Source organism: Amblyomma maculatum, chromosome 4, assembly GCF_055883805.1.
Source record: "Amblyomma maculatum isolate TAMU_Amacu chromosome 4, ASM5588380v1, whole genome shotgun sequence".
NCBI classification, from domain to species: domain Eukaryota; kingdom Metazoa; phylum Arthropoda; class Arachnida; order Ixodida; family Ixodidae; genus Amblyomma; species Amblyomma maculatum.
Genome location: NC_139347.1, coordinates 142,919,967 through 142,933,842, shown reverse-complemented (window position 1 = coordinate 142,933,842; position 13,876 = coordinate 142,919,967). Strand labels below are relative to the sequence as shown.

General features: G+C 47.1%; 1 protein-coding gene and 1 pseudogene across 1 annotated transcript in view; one reads left to right on the top strand and one right to left on the bottom strand.

Annotated features, from left to right (window-relative positions):
• Window positions 1-13,876, top strand: part of LOC146193234 (uncharacterized) — a 256,161-nt gene that overhangs the window by 70,546 nt on the left and 171,739 nt on the right. The gene's annotated exons all lie outside the window — the stretch shown is intronic.
• LOC146193235 (uncharacterized) lies at window positions 9,825-12,993 on the bottom strand (annotated as a pseudogene).

Below are 13,876 nucleotides of genomic sequence, written 5' to 3'. Positions count from 1 at the left end.
CACCCAAAGCGTCAAAGAAAGAATAAAGCGCCTGCAATCAAAATCTACGCGGATGGTGCAGCCATCCAAGAAGTGGAAACACTAAGAATCTTGGGAATGATCATACAGTCAAACCAAAAAAAAAACGACACACTAATTAAGAAACTGAAAAACACCGTCAACCAAATTTCCCTCCTCCTCAGACGAATCGCGAATAGGCGTGGAGGAGTTAAAGAAGCTGAGACCAGGAAACTAGTAGAAGCCTTCGTTCTTAGCAGAGTTATCTACTCTAAACCATACGTCACCCTCACAGTTAGAGAAAGAGACGACTTGGATTCACTAATTAGGCAGTCCTATAAAATTGCGCTTAACCTCCCTCGCAATACCCCAAATAAAACACTACTAAAGTTAGGAATTCATAACACCTTAGCGGAAATGATGGAAGCACACCTCACCGCACAATACGAACGATTATCAAGCACTGAAACGGGAAGTTTGATCCTAAAAAAGCATGAATACAATATGAAGGGACCCGGGCCCACACTTTGCCGATACCAAGACATGTGCGCGAGCAATTAATAGCCCGTCGTCTGCCTAAAAACATGCATCCGGTATACGATACGGACAGAAGAAGGGCTAGGGCACAAAAATTACACGAAAAATTTTCAGTACAGAAAGACACGGCGCACGTGGACGTGGCAGAACATGCGGACAGAGATGCCTTTTCCCTGGCAGTTGTCGATCATCGAGGTTCTCCTCTCGCATCGGCGACAATCAACAAAACAAAATTTCCGGAGGAGGCCGAATAGGCTGCCATAGCTTTAGCCATTTGCTCCACCACTGCCAAATACATCCTTAGCGACTCTAAAACCGCAATTCGAAATTTTGCAAAAGGAAGGGCCCACTCCGCAGCCATCAAAATCTTACAAAAAATCTCCCATACCCGCCTTATCACATTGATCTGGGTCCCTGCCCATTCGGACCATCCTGGGAACGAGGCAGCGCACCAATTTGCCCGAGGATTCGTAGTTAACCGGGAGGTGCGCTGCCCTGAGCTCAGGTCGGCCAGGGAGCGGATGACAGCCTACAAATAAATTACTACCCACTTCAAGAAAGGAAGACAAATCTTCCCCGAACCACATCGATTTCTAAGTAAAACACAACAAGTCACTTGGCGGCAGCTTCAAACAGACACTTTCTTTAATCCGTACATGTACTCCATATGGTTCCCATAGCAGTTCAGCCCTGTCTGTTCTCTCTGTGGACATCAAAAGGCAGACACACCACACATTCTATACTCATGTAATCAAGACAAGCCATCACAGAGTCTGCAGCTCTCTACCCAATCTCAGTGGGAGGCCGCGCTGCTCAGCTCCGACCCGGAGGTTCAACTCCGAGTCACGGAGCGGGCTGAAGAGGTCGCCGAACGACATCGTCGGTCGGCCACCTGACGTCCGGCCTAGAAGAGGAGCCCACCGCGGGGACGGGAACGTCAACCCACCCCGCGCCTACGACCTCTTCTTTAAATAAAGTTTACCTCCTCCTCCTACCCCAAAGAGGGAAGGCAAACAAAAGATCCGGCAGCATCTTTGTCAACGTTGAAAACCAGCGTAATCAGGGAACCAAGTACACTCAATATCCCCCAGGTTAAACCCTACGAAATACTTAAAGACATTGCCTCAGCAGCAGACTTGGCGCCGCATGAGCGACAGACTCTGACTCTGCAAATCAAGTACCACTAGAATGTCATTCTTCCGAAGGCCACCAACGAATTCACCGCACGAAAGGTAGCAGCACTTACCACATTATCCATCGAAACCAAAACTCATAAGATCCAATCTTACGTGATGGACCGGTTGCTTCGTTCCGGGGCGTAATTCTTAGAATCGAGAAAGGTATTTCAGAAGCCTAACCTTTAAAATGCCCTGAAGCGTGGCATGCAACGATCCTATCCGCTCGCATGATCGGAAAGACCGAGTCAGTGCTAAGAACTTTTGAAGGCACCCATGTACCTCGACAAATTCTGTTCCGTCTCGTCTTGTACAGATGCAAGCCTGAAAGACCAAATGCTTTGAAGTTCAGCACGTACCTTGAACATGTACATCGTCTGCTGAACTCCCCTCACCCTCCGACATATCAACGCTGCCCCACCTGCTCAGCCCAACTCAACCAACAAGATGAACCGCATCGTTGCTCCGCTTATTGCTTCCACTGCGGTGGAACCCGCACAACTTTTGACTACAACTGCCCTGTACAGGAACAAGACCAAAAGAGCCACAAAAAAGGAGCCTTAGGGAACAGCTAGAACCTTCAGACCAAGAACAGCAAAAGCCATCTAATTCATAGCATCTCATTAAAAAGCGACCATTGACTACGAGCCAAACATTGACTGGTCACCCTGGCAAAACGAATACGCAACCCAATCATCCTTTAGGTCGCGAGGACTTCCCCCCCCCTATCACCGCCAAATCAGGAGACTGCACGACGACGAATGTCTGGCATCGAGAAGTTCAGGAAGAGCCAGCTGCCCCACGTCCGCTTCTCAAGCCAGCTACGCTCCCACCACCGCGTAAGCCGAGCGCGCCACTTCCCATTTCCCCTCCCAACCCTTTCTCTTACACATCTACAGATCCCACACCAGTTATCACATCTGAGAATTATATGCGCCACATAAAAGATTGGAATGACCCTATTATCTGGTACCTTTTTGAAGAAATTTCCGCCATTAGCCAAGCATTCGAACTCATGGATACCATCCTTAGCAATCTCCTTCAGGATGACGAACGCATGGAATTCTTAACTCATTCTCTCAAACGGCCCCATCCATCTACATCCACTGAAGCAACTGCTGCATCCTCTTCCATCTCTCCAGAGAAGCGTGCTAACGTAGCTTAAGAATGGCTGTGGACAATAACATACGCATTGTACAGTGGAATAGCAGAAACCTGAGTACCAATCGAACACTATAGAATGGCTCCTGACTTTATCCTCAGAGCATCACGTCATTCTCATTCAAGAATCGCGTGCTCTTAAAGGTATTCCGGGCTACCATACCCTGCATGCAGCGCATGACAGCGCTGAGCACGTATATTCGTCGGCACCTCCAATTTGAGGCCATTGGCGTCCCCTCTCGACTTGAACGTCACCACAGGGCATTCTGACCACTCATCTCGCCCTTTATCTATTTTCAATTTTTATAACCCACGTAGAAAGTACACGCGTTTCAAACCCCTCATGCACTTTACTGCAAAGTTGTTTCGAGACACCGATTTCTTGATAGCTGGGGACTTTAATGCCCCGCAGGTTATCTGGGAGAACCCACAAACCATCCAACATGGTCGCATACTCAACAACGCATCAAACGGAGCTCAATTAACTGTTTATATTATTCCCAACTACATTACTTGGGAGGCGTACAGGCACCAACAATCTGGCATGCCAAACTTCACAGTCGGCCGCGGACTGCGAGATGTCTCCTGGCATGTTACAGAAGAAAAACTGCTCAGCGACCATTAAATTATTGAAAACACTTTCTCTAGCCGTACCCGTCCGCGTAAACGTAAAATTTTTCACACAAACTGGAATACTTTTCTCATCATTCGCGACACCCTTCATACTACTGGCAGTCTTCAGAGCTGGACAAAAGCACTCAAACATGCCCAGAAACAAGCCACGCAGGAGAGCTCCACTTCAGTCGCGTCAGATAATCCGGATCCCTACCTTGCACGCATCTGGAAGAGGCGGAAACGACTCTTGCGCACCCTTCGCACTCAGCCCAACAATTCTCACCTGTCTGAGCGTTTCACCGAATTGACGCGACAGGTTAAAGAACACTGCGTTACACTTGACACGAATCAATGGAGCAAAATTTGTAACGCCATCAACGGCACACTAAATCACAAATGAGCCTGGAACTTACTCAGAGAACTCCACGGGCCTCAACCGGCTCTGTTCCCACTTTCGAGACGCACTATTTGCAACTAGGCGCGGACGCCTGAACAGCCCAACTCTGCGATCTCTACATTCCTCCTTCCCTATCTAGTATTTATCCTCCGTACACTGGTGCTTCCACTACAGAACTCGATGAGCCGTTTACCCTCTGAGATTTGGACTGGGCACTACAAGACCTAAAGCGGAATTCAGTCCCAGGTGAAGACCAGATTACGTACTCACTCATCAAAATCTTCTTGACAAGGACAAATAACATTTTCTGAGCATTATAAACCTACATTGGAAAGAAATCACGCTCCCAGCACCTTGGAAACAATCACGTATAACCCTACTTCCAAAGCCAGGCAAGACAGCTGCGCTTCAAAACCTCCGCCCAGTTTCTTTAACATCATGTCAGGGAAAGACCATGGAACGGATGGTGCTCAATCGGCTCAAGGCTCACCTTGAATCCGCAGATTTCTTTCCCCCTCAACAAATTGGCTTCGGAAAAGGTATGTCTACTCAGGAATTCTTTTTTCTCCTCATGCACGAATCTGACCCTCCGTCCTCTTTCCAGATCCAAGTCATAGTGGCCCTTGATGTGCGTAAGGCTTTTGATAACCTTGCCCGCGATCCTCTACTGGTCGTGGTCCAACCTTGTACGGTTGACAGTCTCACTTTCCAAAGTTTTGGAAAGTCAGACTGTCAATTATATATAAGATAAAACTTATAGGACCTAGGAAACTTATAGGGCGATTTCAATGCCAAGGTAGGGAAAAAACAGGCAGGAGACAAGGCAGTAGGTGACTATGGCATTGGTTCTAGGAATAGCAGCGGCGAGTTACCAGTTGAGTTTGCAGAGCGCAATAACTTACGAATCATGAGTACCTTCTTCAGCAAACGGAAGAACCGGAAATGGACATGGAAAAGTCCTAACGAAGAGACTAAAAATGAAATCGACTTCATAATGTGTTACACCCCCGCCATTATGCAAGATGTAGAGGTAATCGGGAAAGTGCGATGCAGTGACCACAGGATGGTGAGGTCCCGAATTAGCCTAAATCTGAAGAAGGAATGCAACAGTTTAGTAAGAAAGAAACCCAGCAACGAATTAGCGGTGAGGGGGAGGGCAGAAAAGTTCAGGATCTCGCTACAGAATAGGTTTTCAGCTCTAACTAAGGATAGCGACATTACCCTAGAGGCAAAAAACAATAATTTCAGAGATATCATTACTGAGTGCTTCGTAGAAGTAGGCGGTAGGATAGTGAGAGAGGATACCGGCAAGCTGTCTAAGAAGACGAAAGATTTGATTAAGAAAGACCAGAGTATGAAAGCTTCCAATCCAACAGACCAGATCGAATTGGCCGAGATATCAAAGCTAATCAATAAGCGCGAGGTGGCCGATATAAGGAAGTATAACATGGAGAAAATTGAGCATGCTGTAAAGAACGGGGGAAGCCTTAAAGCGGTAAAGAAGAAATTGGGCATAGGCAAAAACCAGATGTATGCGATAAGGGACAAGGCGGGCAACGTCATCACTAATATGGAAAAGATAGTCAAAGTAGACGAGGAGTTCTATACAGATCTCTACAGTAGCCAAAGTAGTCACGACCGTAATGAGATTGGCGGCAGGGAAAAACAGTCAGACGTTCCACCAGTGACGAAGGACGAGGTCAAGAAAGCACTAGAAACTATGAAAAGGGGGAAATCAACTGGAGAGGATCAGATAACTACAGATTTGCTGAAGGACGGGGGGGATATCGTGCTAGAAAAACTGGCCACCCTGTATACGCAGTGCCTGGTGTCATCGACGGTACCGGAACCATGGAAGAATGCAAACATTATCCTCATTCACAAGAAAGGGGACTCTAAGGACCTTAAAAATTACAGACCAATCAGCTTACTGTCTGTTACGTATAAGGTATTTACTAAGGTAATCGCTAATAGAATAAGGAAAACCTTAGACTGCAATCAAGCAAAGGATCAAGCAGGGTTTCGGAAACGGTACTCTACTATCGATCATACTCATACCATCAATCAGGTGATAGAAAAATGCTCGGAATATAACCCGCCCTTATACATAGCATTCATTGATTACGAAAAAGCATTTGACTCAGTTGAAACCTCGGTGGTGATGCAGGCATTGCGAAATCAGGGGGTAGACGAGCCGTACGAGAAAGTTCTGGAAGATATATATAGTGGCTGCACAGCAACCATAGTTCTGCATAAAGAAAGTAACAAAATTCGCATAAAGAAAGGTGATAGGCAAGGAGACACAATCTCCCCAGTACTATTCACAGCTTGTTTAGAGGAAGTATTCAGAGACTTGGAATGGGAGCAGTTAGGGATAAGGGTAGATGGGGAATACCTCAGTAATCTGCGATTTGCTGATGACATTGCCCTGCTAAGCAACTCGGGGGATGAACTGCAAATAATGATTGATGACCTAGACAGGAAAAGTAGAAAGGTAGGCTTGAAAATCAATATGCAAAAGACTAAGGTAATGTTCAACAGCCTCGGGAAGGAACAGCAGTTTACATTAGGTAGCGAAATACTGGAAGTAGTAGGCGAATATGTCTACTTAGGACAGGTAGTAACCGCAGATCCGGACCACGAAAAGGAAATAACAAGACGAATACGATTGGGATGGAGCGCATTTGGCAAGCACTCGCAGATTATGACTAGCAGCTTACCGGTATCGCTCAAGAGGAAAGTATACAACAGTTGCATTTTGCCTGTACTCACCTATGGGGCTGAAACGTGGAGGCTAACCAAGAGAGTTCTGCTTAAGTTGAGGACAACCCAGAGGGCTATGGAACGAAAAATGGTAGGGGTAACATTAAGAGATAGAAAGCGTGCAGAGTGGGTCAGAGAAATAACTCAAATTACCGACATTCTAGTAGAAATTAAGAAGAAGAAATGGACATGGGCAGAACATGTAGTGCGAAGAGAGGATAACCGATGGTCACTGAGGGTAACAAACTGGATTCTAATGGAAGGAAAGCGTAGCAGGGGGGCGGCAGAAAGTTAGGTGGGCGGATGAGATTAAGAAGTTCGCAGGGGTCAGGTGGATGCAGTTAGCACAGAACCGGGTTAAGTGGAGAAATATGGGAGAGGCCTTCGCCCTGCAGTGGGCATAATCAGGCTGCTGCTGCTGATGATGATGATAGCACCTAGAATTGAGACTCAGGACACCGAATTTCATGAATCCGGTATCTGAGATGATGCTTTTTATTGTGAGATATCGCTTGCGAATTCATAAGTAACTGCGTATCAGTTGAAGTGGATGGCCTCTTGTGCCATAATGAGGTCATTTGGTGTATAAGATGTCATGCTTTATGAAACCAAATGCATTTCTAAAGTCTAAAGCATACTATGTTGTACAGTTGTCGGTTAATATTGCCGCCTAGTATACGCCAGGGTGACACTTGGGCTACGAGCGTTAGGCTGGAAGAGAAGGAAGCTTCAACGCAGGATTCTTTCGGTTGACCAGTAAACCGTTTAATCTTTAAGCCCTCTTGGGGGTGCTATCGAGGCTTAGGCAATATAAGACTCCTTCGGTTTGTCCACAGCGGATCCCGGAGATCGACACGCCTGTCCATCGTGCTAGCCGCCACCTTCTAGGCCTAGCTACACAGTACAACCATTGGTCGGGCAACTCTTCAAGCGTGCAAACCCGCCAGGTCTCCCAAGCAAAGGCACATACCCCCTACGTCGGTGATTATTCATAACAATAAGGTGCCAGAGTGCTTCCACGGGGACGCATTTGAGGATGTGGACGACTGGATTGACCAGTTTGAACGGGTGGCAAAGTTGAACTAGTGGAGTGCGAAGCAGAAGCTGTGCAACATTTATTTTACCCTTCAGGGCAAAATAAACGTTGCAATGTTTTTGCTCCGCGCTCTAATGGTTGAACTTTGCCACCCGTTCAAACTGGTCGAGCAAGTCGTCCACATCCTCAAACACGTCCCCGCGGATAGTGCAAGAACTTCGTTTGAAAACCACAAGGTCAGCTTAGCCACATGAAACGACTTTCGACGCCAGCTGGTGGAGACTTTCGCGAATACTGATCGAAGGTGCAGTCGTGAGAAAAAGTAGTATACAACACTCAGCCGGTGTCGGAGATCGAGAAAGCTGCATGCCAACTTCACCTAACAGCTATCTAAATTCGAGACAATAGTGGCAGTGCCTCATTTTATCCACATGCATGTGTCACTGTCGCTGTCCTTTACGTGTCGCTAGATGGCATTTCGATGCAGTTTTCTCGAGCTCTATAACTGGTGGAGTGGTTTATACCACATTTGTTCACGACTGTACAATGCGCTGCGCCTGACTGAAGTGCGCGTCCAGAAGCCGAATGAAAGCGTAGCTATGTTTGCGGAAGACATGGCTCGCATTTTTCGCCTTACCTACCCTGATAGCAGTGAGACAAGAAAGCTACGGCATCTCACGCTTGGTGTCAAGGGGCAGGTGTTTGCCGGCTTGGTGTGCAGCCCATCGAAAACCGTGACATTGTTAGTCTATGCTACAAGATCGAGCCATTTAAGAACCGGGCTGCCAGAACGACCGACCCTTCAACGGTGTTCCGACTGCGGCGGTGCTGACTAAACCGATATATTACCGCTCTTCGAGAACTCATTCTAGAAATTGTCCATAAGGAGCTGCAGCGAATTACTGCTACGGAGTCACAGGCACCAGAGGCGATCACACAAGCTGTGAGGAACGAACATCATTGCGGCCTGTCACCATGTGCACCACAACACGAGTCTCACGCTGTCGACAACGTGGCAGCATTTCCGAGCCATACCACGCACTACAACCCGACAGTTACACGGTTGTTATCCTGCACCATACCCCGAGCCTCAACCCGCGAGCTATGCGGCAGTCCTTCATCGACCGCCGCCAGACCATGCCCCACTGAGCTGACTGAGCCGTCAGCTGACGCGATCCTTCCAGGGGCCTCAATGGGCACCCTCGACGCGCTCTCAACCACATTGAACTTACATGTGGCGCTCTTATGAAATCCTACCACTCTGCTTCTACTGCAGAAAACCTGACCATGTGTATCGGTACTGCCGCTACAACAAAGAGGTGCGGATCTTCCCGCTTGCTTCTGCTCGCCGCTATTTTGACGCTGGCTCGGCCCAAATCGAGGGCCTTCCACTTGTCAGGGAAACCGACTCATCGGGCTTCCGCCTCCGCTCCCTATCTCCACAGTGTTGTTCTTCGCTGAAGCCTGGAATTGTTGCAGGTGTTAGCGGACAGCGCACCACGAGCCCTCGCCGGAGACCGTGACAGGCCAGAACCACCTAGACTAGGAGAAGGCCTCGGCACTCCTCCCCTGACGTCACCCCACCCAGCCCGTCCAGCCCGTCAGCCTCCGCTTGAGGTGCCGTCGAAAGAAGAAAAAAAAATACTGCAGCATGCTCGTAGGTATACGTCTAGAATTTATTTGCATCCAGTATAAATTTAGCACTGGCGTGATTGAAAGGACTAAGGCGAATTCTTTCCACGTCAATTTCGGCATTTGGAGCAGAGCTGACCCCCATAAAACAAAATACACTACAGATTTTGCAGTTAAAAAGACGACGCACCGGAAAAACATCTTTTTTTTTTCATTCTGTCACACACAGCCGTACGATTCAGGTCACAAATTTTATCTAGCATTGGTTTTCAATATCAGAGAATGACATTCAAACACAATACACAAATAAATAAAGTATGACATACATCAATCTCACTAGCTTAAGAAAAATCTGAACTTCACAGTGCTGAATAATTTAAAATGAGGATGAGGAGAAACGGAGGGCGGAAGGCAGGGATGTTAAAAATTTCCAGAGAAGTCGACAACATAACGCAGAGCTCATATATTATATGTAATGCACCATACACATTCGTGAAAACAGCTCACATTTTCACTTGTGGGTAGTCAACTTTCTCTTCTTTGCATTGTTTTTTTCTTTGTTTATTTTGCCGTTTCTGAAGGCCGCGTAATTCTTCAGCAGAGTTTTTACTGCTGGATTAAGGATGTTCTTTAACATTGACTCTTGACTGTGACCAGTTGCAGAAGTGTCAAAGTCTTCACTGTCACACAGCAAATACTTCATCACACTTAGAAGTGCAGCTCTTTGATTACTTTCTGCATGAAACATATTCTCATGCTCTTTTCCTGTAATATGTTCCAGCACAATCTTGGTGCACAGCACCACATGAACGACACAACGCTGTGGAAATTTCAAGCCACCTCTGCTCATATTATGAATCAACACATTATCACTGCATTCAAGCTCTCTTTCAGTAATTATGAATAAATCACAGCAGTCATTGCAAGGTTGGTGCTTCAAAGCAGCATAGGCACAGTAGCCAGTGATGTACACCAATGCCGGCATGTCTTCCCGGGGCTTCTTTAGCTCACAGCTTCTTAGCTTTATGTTATATTTGTGAATCAGTGTTTCACCACACGGCTCATTGCAAGTGTAAGTGGATGCTTGCATATCTGGCAAGATCAGAGTGTTCTGGAGGCGGATCTTTGCCTCAGCTTCAAATATCTGTGTGATCGACACATTATAATGGGACCCACACAGCTTCCGGTATTTTCTAAACCGAGCTTCGAGGGGATTGGTTTGAAATTTTCCAAGGAGAACATACGTAAAACCGACCTCCTCCAAACAATACCTTGACAGTTCAGTCAAGGCGTATGTGGAAAGCCGGAAAGCTGAGTGTGTCTCTTTGGTCAAAGCGCCTGTATGCACACACCTACTTTTCCAGTCGTCGAGCCAGATAACAAATGTATCGAGGAATTGCAGCTGCTCACCAATGATTTCACGTACTGGCTCTTGCCACACATCTCTCACTCTATGTCCCTATGGGGAGTCTTGACATTGACGGTGCTCCACCATCGCACAATTAAGTCAATAAAATCTGCAGTACCATCTGCAAGCGTCAGATGCAGGATTTCGCCTCTTAGCCTGCAGAGCAAGTTTCACATTCTGCCTCTCAATATTTGTGGGATTTAATGCTTTATACGTTAGCCCAAAAGCCACTTTCGCAGTATTAGTTCGTTCAGCTTCATGAAGCTTTCTGAGTGATGTGAATGAAGCCCCCTCCATTTTATTTTCTGTGGTTCCAGGGCGAAAAGGTGGGTAATATAGGCATTTGTCAGCATTTGTTTGGTTTAGCCAGTTGTTGCTGATGCATTTCAGCAAATGCACTGAGTCAACAATGTGAAAGAGGGGCTGCTGCGGATTAGCTGGATGGGGGTAAACAATTTCTAGCTTCTGAGCCTCACTGAACATGGTCATTACTTTGCGGTTAATAGAATTATTGTCTGTAATGACTGCAACAATATGAATGTTTGCTTCTTCAAGTCTCAAGACTACTTTTTTTACAGTTTCATGAAGCTCCTCTGCAGTAATTTTTGACACAGGAAGGATGTGTGCAACATCCTTGAGCTGTGACAGGAGTGACTGCGCCATAAATACATGCGCTGTTTTAGCTGGTTCAGAACAGTTGGCAGCAGCTGTTTTACGCTGCCACCCTTATATTAAAAAAGCTGCTGTAAGTGTATTTCATCTATCATTAATGTAGCATTTCTTTCATGAGCTTTCAGCAGACTTGCCCTCCTTTTCATATACTTTAGCAAGCCCTCTTCATTTTGCTCCTTTAATGGACTGACATCGTGTGCACCACAGACACGCTTGATTGTTGCAGTATGAGGTAACACTAGGTTTCCACTGCTTCTCAAAAACTTGTAGCCATGCGGTGAAATAGTGTACAAAATGCTACACAACACCAAACGTTCTGCAGAGTACCGAACAGCATTATTCCTTTTCATGAGGAGATGACACAGCTCTTTGAGGAACATCACAGCGCCCAACTTCTCGTCCTCCAGAAGGCCTCCACTTGAAATGTCATCAAGAAGTGAGATCATCAATTTCAGTGCAGCCTTTCCTTTGTCCACGTGCTGTGGTTCTCCTTTAGTGCAGTGATCTTCAACATTATCCAAGAGCTGAAAAAGCACGCGGAAATCGTGGATATAATGCGGGATCTCAAAACACTTGTCAGATGTAAGACGAGCACCTCTCCAAAACACACACACAGACATATCCGACGACACAGTCACTGACGCAAAAATCTCGGGAGCACCTGCTGTCACTTTGACGTGAGCAAAGATCATGCAGCTGTCACAAGGTACCGCTGTCCAAAACCTTTTCTCTCCTAGCTTGTGCAGGCGTGCACTGGTGTCTTGGAGGCTGTTAATTTTGTTTTCTCGTTCCTCGTTCTCATGTGCCAAAGCTGACTGCTTTAAGGCTTCTTGAAGCTGTTCGCTCTCCACACGTGCTCGCTTTGCTTCAGGGTCTTCTCTAGACAGGCGAGAATCCGAAATATATTGTGGGCAGTCGGGAAAGATCGTTGGAATGGCATCAGGCGTAAGCCGGGTGAGCTTCATTTGAACCTCGATGGCCCATCCGTCGCAGTCCGTGTATTTAGATGTTGTACGTAGGTGCTCGGGCTTGAAATGCCGTTCACAAACCTGCGGAATAACCAGCGCCGTCATATTGTGAAACACATTGACGCCTGCGAAACTGCGACATGCGCTTACAATTATAAGCGCGAGATCTGTGAAAAGCGCATTTTACTGACCTATGAGCCATTCAACGAATGAATATACGCACGCAATCGCAAATGCACGCGAGCCCACGTGGTTTACACGTATCAATAAATGGTCACTTGAAAACGTATTCGCATAACAATGGATTATCGTAGTTTGCACTCATACGCTTTCATGTACATTGCACATATAAATCATTACTGCACTAATTGAAAAGCGAGACAACACTTAACAGTGGATCTTTCAGTTTTCCAACGTCAACATCGTCCCGTCGCACTGCCCGCTGCCATTTTTTTCCTTCGTTCGGGATCACTTGGGAACCCAAACAGCCTGACTTTTGGCCCGTTGTCGTAGTTTCCTCTACAGTTTGGCACACAACATCGGCCCATGACATCGAACAAACCGCACGTGTACACAGAGGAATAAATGCAAAAAAGCGAACCACGTGCAGCGACGTTCTCCTGCGGTGTCTCGTGTCTCGATAGCACCGGCTACACGCATCGCATGCGTCGCGTAGCACCTAGCGCCATCTGGTGCTCAAGGGCGACACCACACTGCTAGGGCAGAGTGAGATGACGTCAGAGGATGGGTGCGGGCGGGTGCGGAGCCTTCTCCTAGTCTAGGTGGTTCTGAACAGGCCCAACCTCTTGAGAAGAGGTTGCAACTAGTCAAAACGCTTCAAAGCCCTCACTACCGCCGCAACTGCCGACCGCAACCCATGTTTATGACACCGCTATTCACGTTGACATTGCACAACTACAGCCCAAAATACCACCTACAGTACCGCCGAAACTGCCACAACAAAGCAGCATGCCTGACGAAGAAACTAACTGTGCCAATCTTGCCGCACTTCCACCTCAAATGGCGAAAGAAATCAGCAACCCTGACGATGTTGTTAGAGCTAACCCTGCCATTTCCATTGACGAGCTGAAGGTACACGCTCTAGTAGATACCGGGGTGGAAACGCACTGCCCGGATAGGAATTGGAAACGTAGTGTTTGTTGGCAGCTTCGTTGTTCTCCCTGGGAGTTCCAAAATCTCATATTGGGCATGGACTTTCTGCGCCTTCAGGGGGCTGTAATCAACACTCGGGACAGCATCGTTGCCTTCATCAAGACTAATGGAGAACTTTGTTGTGCAGAAGTACCACTTATGACCTTAGGTGCGTCGCCAATTAGACGTTGACGTTACCTCAGCAACCATGCTCTCTTGTTGAGGTGAAGTGCGACGGGGCGCATACCAGCGATCGCGTCACCGAACGGCAACTCACCTTGATACTCAGCGGAAGTGTTCCTATAGCTCGAGGGCATATCAACTTGAGAAATGGGCGCTGCGAAGTGCTGCTGACAAACTTCC